At 34.6% G+C, this 17,041-nt stretch overlaps 1 protein-coding gene across 1 annotated transcript in view; it reads right to left on the bottom strand.

The window, feature by feature from the left end:
- Nucleotides 1-17,041, bottom strand: part of NEGR1 (neuronal growth regulator 1) — a 491,889-nt gene that overhangs the window by 280,492 nt on the left and 194,356 nt on the right. The window lies entirely within an intron of this gene.

Genomic DNA, 17,041 nt, shown 5'->3' with positions numbered 1-17,041 from the left:
TTTTAATTGATTGTGGTCTCCTAACCTCGTCACACATCAAATAGAGCTCTGCACATTTCTGTAATTGAGTTCAACAACCTTCTAGCAGTGTAGATGAAATTCACTAATATGGCTTGGTACATACTGACTTTTATACAGTGTAAGCTAGCAACTTGACACTTAACCTAACTAAATGTTGCTTTTCTTTTGGGGAAATTTCATACTCAATCTCAAGGTTTCAAGCCAGATGGCTTGATAAGGGTATAGAGGTACCTTAAACCACTGCCACACTTCAGTTTCCCAAAATTATTAATTTTTTACAAGAGGCATACTGCATATGCTATATATAACTGATGTGATTAACCTCAGAAACAAGATATGATTCTTAATCTAAGAGCTAGGTGGTTATAAAAACTAAATTATCTTTATTTTTTAATATTCTAGGAAAAGCATTCTTATTTGACTAAAAACAGCTCAAGTAAAAATATAAAAACATAATCACAGATAAAAAATATCTGCAAATGAATGAAATTTGAATAAAAAAAGACTCCTTTCTGAAATAATAGAATTTTTATTTATTTGTAAGTAGAGACTCCTCAGGCAGGAAGGATCCTGATTATCAGAGATACAGCAGAAAGGAACAGGCCATGTGAATTTCCAGAGTGAGGGCTCTTCTCCCTCCTTACACGGGTCTTGAAAAACCACATTTCAATACATACCAAAGAGAACTGGAAAAACGACACAATGATTCCATTAAATGGTCTGTTTTCAAAAGTCAACCTTTTTTTGTTTCCATCTTACTCCCTTGCCAAAACTACTATAAAGCTGTAGAAGTTAGAAAGAAGATTCAGTTTCGTATGAATAAAGTGCCATGAAATTTAGGTATGGTGTTCCAAATCTAAAATTTATGTCGATTAACAAGAAAAAAAGTTTTTCCTACGGGCTCCCTTCTCTGGCCTATATCAGTCACTACACTTTGCCCTCAGGTGACCGACTTGGTTAACTGAAACCTGGAGTGTTTAGAATACATATGATTAAGTAATTTCTACATTTATCTGGCTGTCCGTAAGTTGTACACAGGGAGTTACATTTCTAAGACGATAGTTGGTTGATATGCTATTTCAGGTACACAGAAGTGAGCTTACAAAAGCAGCAATTATCTTCAAATCCATATTCTTAGAATCTGATTTTATAACTATTATTTTGGCTCAACCTAATGGCCTTATATGACTCTATCCACTAATATAATATTTTCTATTGCTTCCTTTTTATCTTATTTTCATCCTTACAATGAAGATAATCTACGTTTAAATGTGTCTATAAAAACCGCTGAAATATATAAGGAGGACAAAATCCTTATTCACATTCAAGAAATTTTAAAGTATAACTTGAATTATAAAGTAAGGGATAGTAAATAAAAATTAAAGTATGGGTAAATTGATATATTCTAGCATAATTAAATAACCTAGTTGGCCAGTAAAAAATGAAGCCTATCATGTGTAAAAATGTAAACAAAAATTGTGAAACTTTTAAAAACAAATTTATTATTAAGGTCTAACTTATTTTTGATATTAAAATGTTACATGAATATTCCTATTTTACATCTACTGAATGTTCATCCCTGAGATATATATCTATAGTCACTGGTCTAAAAACATCATTGAGAGATAGCTTTCAACTTTGAATTTCTGCTAGGGATCACAGGTTAGGATGGGTCCTTATAGCCTCCTGTCTCTGTAGACAGTTCATCTTTCTGCTGCCTGGATACTTTATCCTTGAATTTACCCTGATATCTTCTCATCTTTCAGGTTTCTGAATAAGCAATATCTCCTCATAGACACTTTTCCTGATTTAGTAACTACTCAATCTAGCTGCATGGTACATACTTCCAAAAATAACTCAAAAAACCTTATGCTAATGTTATGTGGCAAATACATGCTTGCTATTTGCTTACTTATTAGCAACTTGTAAATTATCTTTTTGTTATACTATAAGTTCTGTGATATAAAAGGATACATCTTATTCCATGTTTATTAGGGGCTCTATGTACATTTGTTGACTATATCATTAATGAAAGATAACACGATAGAAAGTCCACATAATATAACATTTCACTTTTCTACCTTCTCCAGCAGATTAATTTTCTTATTCAAATAATTATTTACCATGACACCATAAATAAAATAATTTTACCTCTTATTGATTCTTTATTATGTGTACAATAGTATGATAAATGCTTTTCATTATGAATTCCTAGGATAACCTTAGATACATATATCAGGTAGATTCTGTTATGTAGAATAAGACTCTATATGGTTAAAGACCATATGGTTAAATATTTTGTTAATGGACCCAGTGACAGATATAAAATTCAGAATTCCAAAATCTACATGCCTGATCTGCATCCCACTGAAATGCTGCATTAGTTTTCTCATTTGTAAATGGTAATAATAAAAATGCTTATTTACTGTAAGAACTAAATTAGAGCAATTGTGTGTAGTCCTTGCTCTTAGAACTGTAAAGCATTATCTGGATTCTAATTTAATTTTTGAGTTATTAGTTTTCCTTGTATTACTTTTCCATAGCTACCACAAAAAAAGACCACAAATTTACCTGTTTAAGCCCATATGAGTTTATTATTTTATAGTTCTATAGATTAGAAGTCCAGCACAGGTCTAGGGGAATGGAAATAAAAGATCTTCCAAAAACATTCATGTCGTCAGCATTGGAGCCTGTGACTCTACTAGGTTTCATGGAAAAAGGGACTTTGCAAATGTGTTAAGTGCCTTGAGATAAAGAGACTATAATGGATGGCTAAGTCTAATCATAGGAGTCTTAAAGTGTAGCAAGTGGAAGGGTGAGTCAGTATGATGTGATATGAGAGGCCACCACCGCTGACTTTGAAAATGGAGGAAGGAAACATGAGCCAAGGAAAGCTGTGTCCTCTGGAAACTGGGAACGGCTCTCAGCTGACAGCAACAAATTGATTCTCTGGATCTTAAACAAACAAACAAACAAAACCCCCCAGCCTGTCAATGCTTTGCCTTTAATCCAGTGAGATCCACATTTTTGAACTACAGAAGTACAAAAGAGAAGTGTTTTAAGCCACTAATTTCATAGTGATTTGTTACAGCAACAATAAAAAACTCAAAAAGGATCTTCTTGGACTAAAATCAAAGTGTCAGAAGTGCAAGATTCCTTTCTGGAGGCTCATTTGCTCATTCACGTTGTTGGGAGAATTAAGTTTCTTGCTCATGGTACTCAGATCCTCATTTCCTTGGTGGAGGGCCATTCCTAGCTTCGAGAGGGCCCCTCATTCCTTGGCTCATAGCCCCTTCTTCTTCCAAGCCAGCATACGGTGGGTCAAGTCTTCTTCCACTTTGAATGTCCACTGTTTCTTCAGTTGCATCTCTCTGAACAACTCTTCTGCCTTCCTCTTCTATTTTTAAAGACTCATGTGATTAAACCGAGTCCATCTCCCAAATCCAAGAAAATCTTCTCATCCCTAGTTCTTAACTTCAATCACATCTGCAAAGTGTCTTTATTATGTAAGGTAATGTAGTCACGGTTTCCAGGGATTGGGACATGGACATGTCTCGGGACCTTTATTCCATCTACCACACTTCTTCATTAGACCCTGCAGTTATTTTGCCCATACAAATTGTGATTTGCCTATAATTTCCAAAGACAGAGGGCAAAGAAAATGTATGGTTGAATTGATAAAGTTGCTGAGCTCTTTAATACCTCTGAAAAATATGAGTGAAGTTCAGAAAAATGAATTTAATTAAGATATTGCTTTGGTAGCAAATGGTTTTCAGAACTGCAAATCTAACAGTTAATATGATTCCGGGAAGTGTTAGAGCACCAAAGTAGTGGGGTTTGAGGAAGCAATGACAGGAGGTTATATAGGCAGGTAAAATTATGGAAGCTGCCTACTGAAATGACTGCAACAGAGGTTTCAGAAGCAAACAAAACCCCCCCAGTAAATAAAAACTCAGCATTTTGATTTGGTTTCTTGTGTATTTATGCATATTTAGTACCAGACAATACTAAACTAAAGTTCTTAAGTCAGCTAACAATAGTTTCCTTCCTTCCTGCCTGGCTTCATTCTTTCCATTCAAATGACATTAATTGTGCCAAAATCACTGACCAGTGAACAAAATAGTTTCCATTACAAAGAGCTTATTGTTTACTATAGAAACAAAAGTATAAGCAGGCAATTTCAGTAAAGTAATAATAGTGAATAATTTGAAGTAAATATAGATGTTATGCTGTCATAAATGTGCTGCTAAAGCTTCAAGAAAAAATTTGAGAAATTTAGTCAGGTGAGAGCATTAATGAAGTGGAAGATCTTGTATGCTTTCAAAGGAATCTGTTTGCCTTTTAACTTAAAGAGTAACTGTAGTGCTACAAGTAAACGTATAAGAAATTTGAATATTTTAAAATATTCAAAAAATAACTCTGGAATTCTGCTCCCAGTTACATTTAGGAACAAAAATCAGACCTACCTTCTTGCCAAAAACTTCTACAGAAATGGGTCAAATACATAAAACATCTCTTTCCAGATACTGGACAATAGGCGGCACAAGACTGTGATCCCTGAAGCAAACAAGGTGAGCCCCACAATTGATCTCCATATTTTCTATCCAGAGGTAATTTTCAGACCCTAGGCTTAGAGAAGTGAAAGTGAGAGCCCAGTCATGTTGAGTTGAGTGAAAAAAGACTGAAATTTCCAGCAGGCCACGGGGGCTGGGTCTAGTGGTAGAGAGTTCTAAAGAGAAGGAACACACAGAGACAAAAACAAAACCAACTAGGCTGTATATACAAAAGGGGGAAATCTTAAAACATTCTGAAAAAAACAAAAAACAACCAAACCTGGGGAGTTTGGAAGCGGAACAATTCCTAGAGTTTGAACAAGGTGAGGAGACATTTAGTCTCTGACCAGAATGGGCAGAGTACATATGAGAGCATTCAGTGGAGACTCCAAACAGCTTAAGTCTTAGTAGTGGAACTAAAAGAAAGCTGGAGTACAGGCTCTTCTAGACCTGTTCTTTAAAGCTTAAAAACAGGATTAAATGGACTAAAATTATCTAAAAGTCATACAGCTTCAAGTAAGATAAAGTCTGCCACTTTTTAAAGGAACAAAACACACCCTAGACAACCAAAAAGCTAGCACCACAATGTTCAGTATCCAAATAAGAAAATATTACTATATACTGAAATAAGCAGGAAACTGTGAACAATAAGTAGGAGAAAAATCAGTCAATAGAAGAGATCTAGAAATGACAGAGATAACAGAACCATCAAAGATTTGAAATCTTTGATTATTGGGGCACCTGGGTGGCTCCGATGGTTGAGCTTCCGACTTCAGCTCAGGTCATGATCTCATGGTTCGTGGGTTCGAGCCCAGCGTTGGGCTCTGTGCTGACAGATAGCTCAGAGCCTGGAGCCTGTTTCGGATTCTGTGTCTGCCTCTCTCTCTGACCCTCCCCTACTCATTCTCTCTCTTTCTCTCTCTCTCTCTGTCTCAGAAATAAATAAGACATTAAAATTTTTTTTAAATCTTTGATTATAAAGATTTTATAATATATTATGTATAATAGCTATGCTCAAGTGTTTAAGATAAAGTGTGAATATAATGAAAAGTACAGTGAAATTTATAGTAAAAATTCCTGACATAGAAACACAAAATATCACAAGGGAAATATTAACTGGCTAAAATTAAGAGATTAGCTGAAGAAAAAATATATTAAACTTGAAAGCATAGCAAGGGTAGTTAGTATACACCCAAATTAAAGAAGGACGAGGAAAAAATACAAAATAGTGGAATTTCAGTGATATATGGAACAATAAAAAATATTCTTAGATAGGGTATTGGGGACCTGTAAAGTGGGTAGGAAAAGGTATTTGAAAAAAATAAAGGCTGAATATTTTCCAAATTTGATGCACACAATAAAATACCAAATTCAAAATGTTAAAAATCTCCAAGCAGGATAAACACACATAAAGTCACTCAAAAGCACATAATAAAGTTCCTGAAAGCCACAGAAAAAGAGAAAATCCAAAAAGCAGTCAGAGACAAAATACACATTACATATGAATAAGGAGAAATAAGTCTTTTTCAGACTTCTTACAGAAAGTGTGCAAACCAGTAGACAACAGAACAGATTAGAATAAAGGTCTAAAATCAGTTCTGTAAGCTTCAACCCTTTAGAAGTTAAAAAAATATCGGACTCCCTGGGTGGCTTAGTTGGTTAAGCGTCCAACTTGGGTTCAGCTCATGATCTCGTGGTTTGTGAATTCGAGCCCGGTGTCCGGCTCTGTGATGAAAGCTCTGAGCCTGGAGCCTGCTTCAGATTCTGTGTATGTGTGTGTGTGTGTGTGTGTGTGTGTGTGTCTCATTTTCTCTCTTTCTGCCCCTCCCCCACTCACACACCATCCGTCACTCTCTCTCAAAAATAAACAATAATTTTTTTAGAAAGCTAGAAAAATAACAACCTAAAGTAAACAGAGTTGTGGAAGTAATAAAGAGTGAATATCAGTAAAGTTAAAAATGGACAACTAATAGAATTTTAATGAAACCAAAAGTTACTCTTTCAAAAAAAAAAATCACTGAAATGTATGAAACTTAGCCAGACTGATAAGGAATAAAAAGAAAGATAACACAAATTTACAAATTCAGAGATGAAACAGATGACATTACTATAGTTATTAGAATGACTGAATGTCCACTAAGCAAATATCAAGAAAAACTACCTACCAATTATCTCAACAATTACAATTAATTGGGCAAGTTCCTTAAAAGGCATGAAAATTGAAACTGATTTAGAAGAAATAGAAAATCTGAATATTCAATATGTATCCAATAATAAGAAATTTAATTTGTAATTAAAAAATTACCAACAAGAAAACTCAAAGGTCATGTTTATTAAGACTTTAAGAAAGAGTGGCACCTAGGTGCCTCAGTCAGTTGAGCACTGGACGCTTGGTTTTGCTCAGGTCATGATCTCATGGTTTTGACCTGGAGCCCTGCCTGGAGCTCTGCACTGACCATGGAGCTTATTTCAGATTCTCTCTTTCTCCCTCCCAGTTCTCCACTCACACTCTGTCTCTCTCAAAATAGATAAATAAACATTAAAAAATTTTAGGAAAGAAATAATACCAGATATACAAATTCTTTCTGAAAATAGAGGAGCAAGAAATCTCCTAATTCATTTTACGAGGTTAGCATTATTCTTTTTTTTTTTTTAACAAATAGTTTATTGTCAAATTAGTTTCCACATAACACCCAGTGCTCCTCCCCACAAGTGCCCTTCTCCATGCTCATTCCCCCCTCCCCCCCACATCCATCAGTCCTCAGTTTTTGTCAGCATTCAAGAGTCTCTCATGGTTTGCCTCTCTCCCTTTCCCCCACCATTTTCCCCCTTCTTCTCCCCCATGGTCCTCCGTTAAGTTCCTCCTAATCCTCCTATACGTGCAAACATATGATATTTGTCCTTCTCTGCCTGACTCATTTCGCTCAGCATAACACCCTCAAGGTCCATCCATGTTGCTACACATGGCCAGATTTCATTGTTTCTCATTGCCATGTAGTATTTCATGGTATAGATAAACCACATCTTCTTGATCCATTCGTCTGTTGATGGCCACTTAGGCTCTTTCCATATTTTAGCTATTGTTGAGTCCTGCTATGAACATTGGGGTACATGTGAGGTTAGCATTATTCTTAATAACAAAATTAAAGATGTCAAAAGAAAGAAAAAAACCCTCTGAAACACAGACACAAAAATACTTTAACAAATATTGAGTAAACAAATCCAGTAATATATAAAAATGTTAAGACATCACAACCAAATGTGGTTTATCCCAGGACTGAAAGGCTGGTTGTACAACTGAAAAAATAATTAAACAATGTAATTCACCATATTAAGAACAGATTAAGAACAACAAAAATACGAGTATGTCTAGATACAGATAAATCATTGAGAAACTTCAATATTCATGTCTGGAATGTAAAAGTTTCTGCAAACTGAGAATTGAATGCTACTTTCTCAAACTGACAAAAACTTTTTATGAAAATTCTACATCTCACCTTATATTTTATGATGTAAGGGTAGTTTCCCATCCAAAGTGAGAGTCAAGGCAAGATTGTCCACTCTGATCTATATCTCTCATCTCAAACTAAAGTAACTCAACCATAACCATTGACCTCAGTGTGAATCACAAAACTATAACTATTCTAAAAATAAATAAAGGAGAGAATCTTTGTGACCTTAACTTGGGCTAAGAGCAATTAGATATGATACCAATAACAGAAGCCACATAAGAAGATGCTAATAAACTGAATTTTATCAAAAATAAACAATGTTTGCTGTGCTAAAAGTACCATTAATTAATGGAAACCCACTTAATGAGTGAAAATATTGTAAATTACATATTGGAGAACTTGTATCAAAAACATATAGGGATTCTCCAATTCAGTAAAATCATACAATCTAATAAAGAAATAAACAAAAAAATTAAGGATACTTTACTGAATAAAAACACTTAGATAGTACATAGGCATGTCAAAAGATAATGAACATGATTAATCATTAAAAATGTTAGGAAAAGCATAGAGCCTGCATTGCTCAGCCAGTTAAGCCTCCGACTTCAGCTCAGTTCATGATCTCAGGTCAGTGAGTTCAAGCCCCCCCACCCCCTGTCAGCTGTGCTGACAGCTCAGAGCCTAGAGTCTCCTCCAGAATCTGTGTCTCCCTCTCTCTCTGCCCCTCCTCTGCTCACATTCTGTTTCTCTTTTTCAAAAATAAACATTTAAAAAGTTTAAAAAAAAGAATGGAAAAAAATAAAAATGAGACTCTGCTGTATATGTAGTAGAATGGCTCAAGCAAGCAAACAAACAAACAAACACTGATTAGTGCTGATAGTAAGAAGCGTACCTGGAGCTCTCCTATATTTCTGGTGAGATTGTGAAGTAGTACAGTCCTTTGGAAAACAGTTTAACAGTTTTGCATAAAATTAAACATGCATTTTTCTGTTACTTAGCAATCTCAATTCTAGAAAAATGTAAACCTATGTTTACACAAAAACTTGCATACAAATGTTTCTATTAGTTTTATTGACAATTATGAAAAAGTGGAAACAACACAAATGCCACTTTAACCAGTGAATGAGTAAATAAACTGGGGAATATCCATATAGTACAATACCATTTATCAATAAAATTATTCATATATACATAACATGGATGGATCTCAAATACATTTTACTACATGAAAGACAGTAGGCTCAGATGGTTAAATGTATGGTTTCATGTACAAGACATTCTAGAAATAACAAAACTGTAGAGGTGAAGAAGAGATCAGGTTTTGCCTTGTTGGGGGAGGGGAGGGTGTTTGATTACAGGAGGGCAGTATCTTGGAGTTTCTTAGTCATGAATCCATTCTGTATCTTGACCGTGGGTGTGGATACATGAAGATGCATTTGTCGAAACCCATAGAATTTTTGTACTACAAGAAGTGATTATTTACTTTATGTAAATTTAAAGACAAGAGCATATTGATATCCACTACACACCCACTAAAATGGTCTAATTAAAAAAGATTTGCAATACCAAATATTGGTGAGGAGGTGAAGCATATAGCACAGCTATCTCTTAGGAGCTCACATGAAAATCCCTCTTTTCTGGTCTTTTCAGTCCTCCAGGAAAGGAGAGAGTTCTAGGAATATTCTAATTTGGTTCTTGGTTAATCACATTTTAGAAGTTCCAGAGGTGATGTGAATTACACCTCATTTTGCTATCTGTTGCCTTAGGATTTCAGCTGAAGGTTCCATTTTAGCATCTTATTTTATTAGCTTTGTGACCTAGGGCTTTCTGTGAATAATATACTCTCCACTCTAAGGTCTGGCCAGAGAATAGAACTTTGACTTCTTTGGTGTTTAATTATTATTACATGTTCACATACAGAAATAGTATTCATAAAAGATTACCCGAAGGAAATCCATTCATTTCTTTAGCTATTTAAAATTTTTCTTTTCAGAATAAGCTGGTATATCAAAAAACTGTACACTTTCACTATTTTATTTTGTTCCTATTGAATTTCCTTTACCAAAACTTGCTTTGGTGTTATTGCACCCATCTTCATTGACAGACATTATAAGAAAGACCATATGAAATTTCCTATTACATTTTTATCAGAAAAGTTACTGAGGCCCTGATGCTATAATCAGTGTATTGACTTTCTGAGGACCCATGAGAGAAAGTCTTTGTGTCTCTTAGTACCAGGAAAGGCCCTGCTTCTGACATCCTAATTTGCTTTGATATTATGATTCATGATCTTACAAACTGTTTCTCTTCTTTCTAGGAAGTTAGGAAATTTAGAGCCAAAGATAAAGGAAAATATACTTCTGATGTCTCTATGCTAAATGGTATTTTGAGGATCATTACATAATATGTGGATAGATCAGGATATCATAAATAGGAATAGGCAAAGGTATTTGGAAAATAGCTATATTACATATAATGGAACAGAACTGTGTTAAAATCAAATAGATTAGATGATTTCCTATTGGATAGTACCATATCTTACTTTGTGTACAAGCAGAAATGTTTGCCCAGCATACAGAAAACAAAGAAACACGGTGTCTAATAGGAAGTCTATAATAATTAGAACACCACCTGGAGATCATCAAAGAGCATTTAAGTGACTGATCATGGTGATGCTTCTAAAAGTCATTTTGCATTTTGAAGAGGTAGACATATACCCACAGTTACTGCAAAATGTGTTCATATGGATGGTCTTGTAAAAAAAAAAAGAAAAAAAATATATTTTATGACAATAATAGAAAAGGAAGTAATTAAGCATGTGGACTTTGGAGTAGATGCACTAGGTTTAGTGTGATCTGGGTCATCATTTTTAACCTTTATCAGGGTCATTTTTGTCATACGAACAAAGAAAACAGTATCGACTTCATAACGCTATTATGAGCACTGAATGCAAGAATATGTATAAAGCCCTGTGGAAAATCCTAATAAAATCAAAATGAACATTTTTATTGCTAAAAATTATTAATAAAAATAAAACTGAAATTATGATGTATTGTTCAGTGCTTATAGTGTTTATATTGAAGAAGTAAAAATTATGTTGTCCAATCTCACAACATAATTTGATTTTGTTAATCAAACCCTACAGAGCCTGAAATGCAATTTAATAGTTTAAAGTAAAAGAAGCAACTCATATGCTTATTCCTATTAGGCAGGGATCTTATTCATTCAGCAGAGTACTAGCAGATGCTTTCTAACTGCAATCACCCGGTTCAGATTAGGTGACTATTTTTCTGGCCTCTCTATATTTGGTGGCTTGAGATGCATTTTTCCCAGGAGAATAGTTATTCAAGTTGCAATGGCAAGTTTAGTCATTGTTTTTCCTTTCTACATTTAAACTGGGAAAAAAAAGTGAGATAACATATTTTACATTATACTGGGGAAGAAATGCCCCTCTACCTCCTTCCCAGCCCCACCCTTAACACACACACTTTTTTAAAAGAGGGGTACATTACAAACAGGGAGTTCTTGAAGAAGGAATCGGCTGTTGCTGTTTACAGGTTGTTTGCAGTGAGGCTCTGTTCTGACCAGGTTGAATCCATTACTTGCTATGTATTATTTATGTCTCTATGAACAGAGCCATATGTTACTGGCCTGCACCATGTGAAACCTCTATTATATTCCATTTGAAAGTACTGTAACTTACCTGAATGAACTCGTCAACATATGCTATAGTCTAATAAAACTGTCTTCTCCAACTGACAGTAACTGCAGTTACAGAAGATTCAACTGGGTATCAGGAAATACCGCTTACGCTTCCACTGTGTCTGTAACTCACTGTATGGCTTATATGTCCTCAACATATTTTTTCCTTATTTTTGCATCTGCAAAATAGGAATTGTTTTGTTCCTAGTATTACTCTCATTGAGTCAACTCCAGTTATGGACCCTCCTCTGTCATCTGAAACAGCCCAGTGCCTATAGAGATCTGTAGAGCTAATAATTATGTGCCACCACTCTATTACAGTTTAAAATATATCAGCATTCATATATCTAATACACACACACACACACACATATATATATAACTATATATATATAACTATATATACTATATATATAACTATATATAGTTATATAGTTATATATAGTTATATAGTTATATAGTATATATAGTTATATAGTTATAACTATAGTTATATATATAAATATATATAAATATATATATATATATATATATATATATATATATTTCATCTAGGCCAAAGATTTAATCCACCACTATTTTTTAAAGCTACACTTAATATCAAATAGTACTTTGTTCCAGAAAAAATATAATTCTTCACTAAATGCCCTCTGACTAACATTGTTGAATATTATGGGCTGAACTGAGTAACCCCCCAAAATCATACATATGTTCTGCAGTGCTTCAGAATGTGATCACATTTGCAGATAGGGCTGTTAAAACAGGGATTAGGTTAAAATGAGGGGCCTTAATACAATATGACTGGTATTTTATAAAATGAAGAAATTTGGATATAGGCATGTACAGAGGAAAGATGCTGTCAAGGTATCCACAATTCATCTACCAGCCAAGGAGAGAGTCTGGGAACAGACCCTTCTGTGAAGCCTCAGAGCCTTCAGAAGGAGCTACCTATCAACACCTTGACTGGGGGCTGTGAGCCTCTACATCTGTGAGAAAATACATGTCTGTTGTTTAAGCCACATAGTCTGAGGCACTGTATTATGGTAGTCCTAGCAATCTAGTACAGATGATATACGGAGAAAGGAAAGACAGATCTTGTCTGTTCAGGGACATTAGCTATATTTAAAATGCTTGAAATTTGACATATTGCCTCTTATTATTGGTTGACTTTTCATTCTAATATTTACAAATTCTAAATGTTCATTTCTCTTATTTATCCCGAAACAGCACATAAAGTATCATAGGATTTATATAAGGATCTGTCTTTTTTTTTAAACATTCTACTATTTTGGTAAAAAAAAAAAAAAAGGAAAAAATACTTGTGTGATGTAAAAAAAAAATTAAAGCAGTAATCCTTTCATTATTCCTTTTCTATCCTCTTTATATGCTTCTCTCTGTCTATTCTTATACTCCACTCTCTTCCCAGTAAACTAGGCATATCTTTCTGTATGCTTAAAAGTCTGCCTATTTGTCCTAATCTTTTGATCTCTCTTATAGGACTTCAGGGAAAAAATCCGTAAGGTTTTCTGTTATGAGCAAAAAAAATATTTCTTACCTCATATTTGATATTGGTGCTGGGAAAAGGGATAAAGTAAGAATTTCTGTTATAAGGTACTTTAGAAAAGAGTTTGAGATAATAAAATTGTACCACTGTCTGGGGAAAGAGTTCTAAAATGGTTTTGCCCCAAACACATTACACCTTTGCTTTTTGCAAAAGTATCATTTGGGCTAGCCCTTCTGGAAATGAACCAACATGACGACACATAGATTTAATGAGAGGTTCTGTTCTTAACTCCCTATTCTCTCTATAGCCATGAACTTAGAAAATTAAGGAACTCAAAAGTTCTGGCTTATTAATACATAGAAATGTTCATTACATTTCTTCAGGTAAAGAATAAGAGGTAATTGGATGAAAGAATGATAGAACGAAGCAACAGTGACCATACAGAGTAATGAATTACCTGGTCCTTCTGGAGTTTGACCATCATTGTTTCTCCCCGCCCCGCCACCCCATGCCACCTCAATGCCTTCTACCCTATTCTTGGTGGATCTGGAATTAATATCAAAAAATATGAGCAAAGCAGTTGTTACCATCATCTTGTGAAAACCTCAGCCTACCAATGATGGAGAAACCTTCTATCAATATTACATTCCCATATCTTTCCAACATTTCTGGAAAGACTAAGTAGACCTCATTAACTTTGAAATGTCAAGACCAAACTGAGAAAGGCAAAAACTTTACAGTACTTAGGATTCAAAAATTTTTAGTTTTACAAAATATAATATCATGAACCCATAAGGGAGCATGTGCTCAACATGATGTCTATCTCTCATATAGTCCCTGTTCACTAAGAAGAAGAAATCTAAGCTGAAAAGGTCATTGTGATAATGGTATATATAATGGAGTACAATCATTCTCCTTTTGAGTTTTAGATATTACTATATGATTATAAGAGAAAATAAGAAGAAATTGACAAGTACATTGAAGAAAAAAAATGAATGCAAAGAATGATAGATCTCTAATAGCAATTAAATGTGTTTTTTTAAACAAGTGTTTCTATTGTACAGTATTGTGACAGTATATGGAGGAATATATTGGTTGGTGATTGGATTGGTGAGCCAATATATTGGCTCAGTATAAGTGACACAGTCTATTGACTCTATCGGTGCTACCTCGATGCAATAGGAGGAAAATAAAACTGCTCTGAAGCCATAAATATCTGTGTCTACATAGCAATACCGGAGAGCAGTGGATAAATGATCCATGCATATCCGTGGCTGATGTACTATAATGGGCATCAAAAGCTTTGCCAATTATCAAACAGATCCACTGCTGGTTTTCCTCGTGCCTAAAGCTCCTGTCATTATTAATTATCCTTTTAGTTGAACACATTTGTACCCCTAGAAACTTGTGCTTAAAATGCAAGCACGTAACTAAGAAGTAAAACATATAAAACCTATCAGTACCTATTTCTTCAAGGGGCCGAATGTCAATTAAGCCCTGACTTTACCTCCCTGTAAGTCTAAGCAAATTATCTGACCTCATTTCAACAGCCATGATTTTATTCTTTGGTACATTTGTCATGCCAAGTCAACTACAAGGGAGAAAAGGAGATGTTGGGCAAAATAAAGTAGAAGCAGGTTTTGTTTGTTTGTTTGTTTATGAAAGCTACAAGATAGACGGTTTTATGACTTCCAAATGTTCACTTTTGTCATAATCTCTCTAAATGTGAGCTCTGTGATTCACAATCCTTGCTTCCTGTGAACTCATTCCCTGTAGGAAATCAACAGTTAAAACTACTGCCTTTATTTGGAACAGTGAGGTCAACAGTCATTTCTTCAGAGAAAACATCAGGTAGGACTGCAATAGCCTTCCAAATATAACAGGTGGAAGCGAGTCAGATTAGATAAAAGTGTTAATTTATTTATAGCACAACAGAGGAGAAATCACAGATGCAACAAGTTTGCACATTTAAACACAAATCATTGACCCTGCCAGAGATTTAGGAAAGTAGATTTATTTCCAAGCTATGAAAAGAATTTTACTAAAAAATCATGTGGGCTTGGCAACTCTCCTTCCATGAAGATTTCTGGTATTCATGTCACTTTTCTTTTTTAAAACTTATATAAAGTTGATTCCCCTTCCTGTAGTCTCAAACATACTCTGGGGAAAACATGTCTTCAGCTGATGATGGAGGTCATTTGCAGAAATACTCTACAAGTCATATAGAATGCTTTCAAAGGAAGCATTCAAAGGCATTCAGTCATTCAGTAAATATTTATTGACAAAACATTCTGTGCCAGCCATTACTCTAAGAGCTACGAATATAAAGATGAACAACGGGCCTAACATTCCTGTTCCCATTGGGCTTTCAGCCTATCAAGGTACTAAAAAATGGATAAAAGTAAATACAGAAGAGGATGGATATTCGATAATTTATATATGATGAGCATGGAATTAGTATAGAGCAAGATTTCTAAACATTGGCACTACTGATATTTGGGCCCATTTGATTCCTTGTGTGGGGGGTGCTGTCCTGTCCCCGGGTAGGACCTCCCTGGCCTCTATCCACTAGATACCCTCTCTCCAAAAATTTCCCACATTTCCAATTGTCCTTTGGGGGGCCATGTTGTCTCTAGTTAAGAACCATAGAAGTAAAGTGACATGATAGTGACTGTCTAGTCACTGGATGAGTGGGATTTGATGGTCCCAAGAGGCCATTTAAGCTGAGACCTTAATGTCAGAGGAGACCACCTATGTAAAGACTCAGGAGAGAATGATAGAGGCAAAGGGATTGGTGAGTGTAACAGCTCCAAGGCAGGAACAAGACGGGGCAGATTTGAGGGACAGAAAGGCCAGTGAAGGGAAGAGAAGTGTGAGATGAGAATGGAGAACAGAAGTTCACATACGGTTTTTCTACAGGTAAGAAGTTATTTTATTCTAAGTATACTGAGGTGCCATTGGAGGGGTTTTATCAATGAAGTGATATTAGCTGGCTGATGTTTTAAACTAATCTCTCTGTCTTTTGTCTGGAAAATTAATGGAGAAGGCATAAGTAGGAGATGGAAGACTAGTTAGGAGGTAGTAACTGCAGAAACTGAAGTGATACTGGTTTCAATTATCTGCAAACATATTTTTAAAATATGATTATAAGGAAGCATGATTGGTGTTTATACATTTTACATGTCTGTTTTCTTCTCATACCCTTTTATTGTGCACAGACTATCTATTCTCTTTCCTATCTTCAGATATACAATAAATAATCCTATTTTCATAAATATAATACACAACTAATGTTGCATTCATTAATTTATTTATACAACATTTCTTTTGTTAATTATTTACTGGATAAAATTAAGCTGCATTAAGGGATTTAAGAGATAAAATATGATCTCTGCCATTAGGAGCTTACTTTTCACTAGTATAAGTTTCAATGACAATATATTATGCCCATAATTTGTTTCCTACAGTCAAAAAGATCTTGTAGAATTTGCTTATCTTATCTGTATGACAACAACAAAGAATAATGGGAATAAATGGCCATTAAAGTCAGATAGATTTTTTTTAACTAGCTGTGGGCAAATATTTTTAATATTGCTTGATTTACTTCATTAGCTATAAAACACAAGAACTATATTTTTTGCATGGTATTGTATAGATTATGAGAGAAAATACTGGTCTTTTAACACATACTTTGTTTTTATTTTAAAGACTTTGGTCAGATATAACTGTCATATAATAAACTGCACACATTTAAGTATAGTGTGTAAGTTTTATCATATGAATATAACCTCTAAACCATCACCACAATC

The sequence above is a fragment of the Hyaena hyaena genome, unplaced genomic scaffold, assembly GCF_003009895.1.
Source record: "Hyaena hyaena isolate Hyena2069 unplaced genomic scaffold, ASM300989v1 scaffold_849, whole genome shotgun sequence".
In the NCBI taxonomy this organism is placed as follows: domain Eukaryota; kingdom Metazoa; phylum Chordata; class Mammalia; order Carnivora; family Hyaenidae; genus Hyaena; species Hyaena hyaena.
Note: the sequence above shows the minus strand (reverse complement) of the source record. Positions and strands in the feature narration are given on the sequence as shown.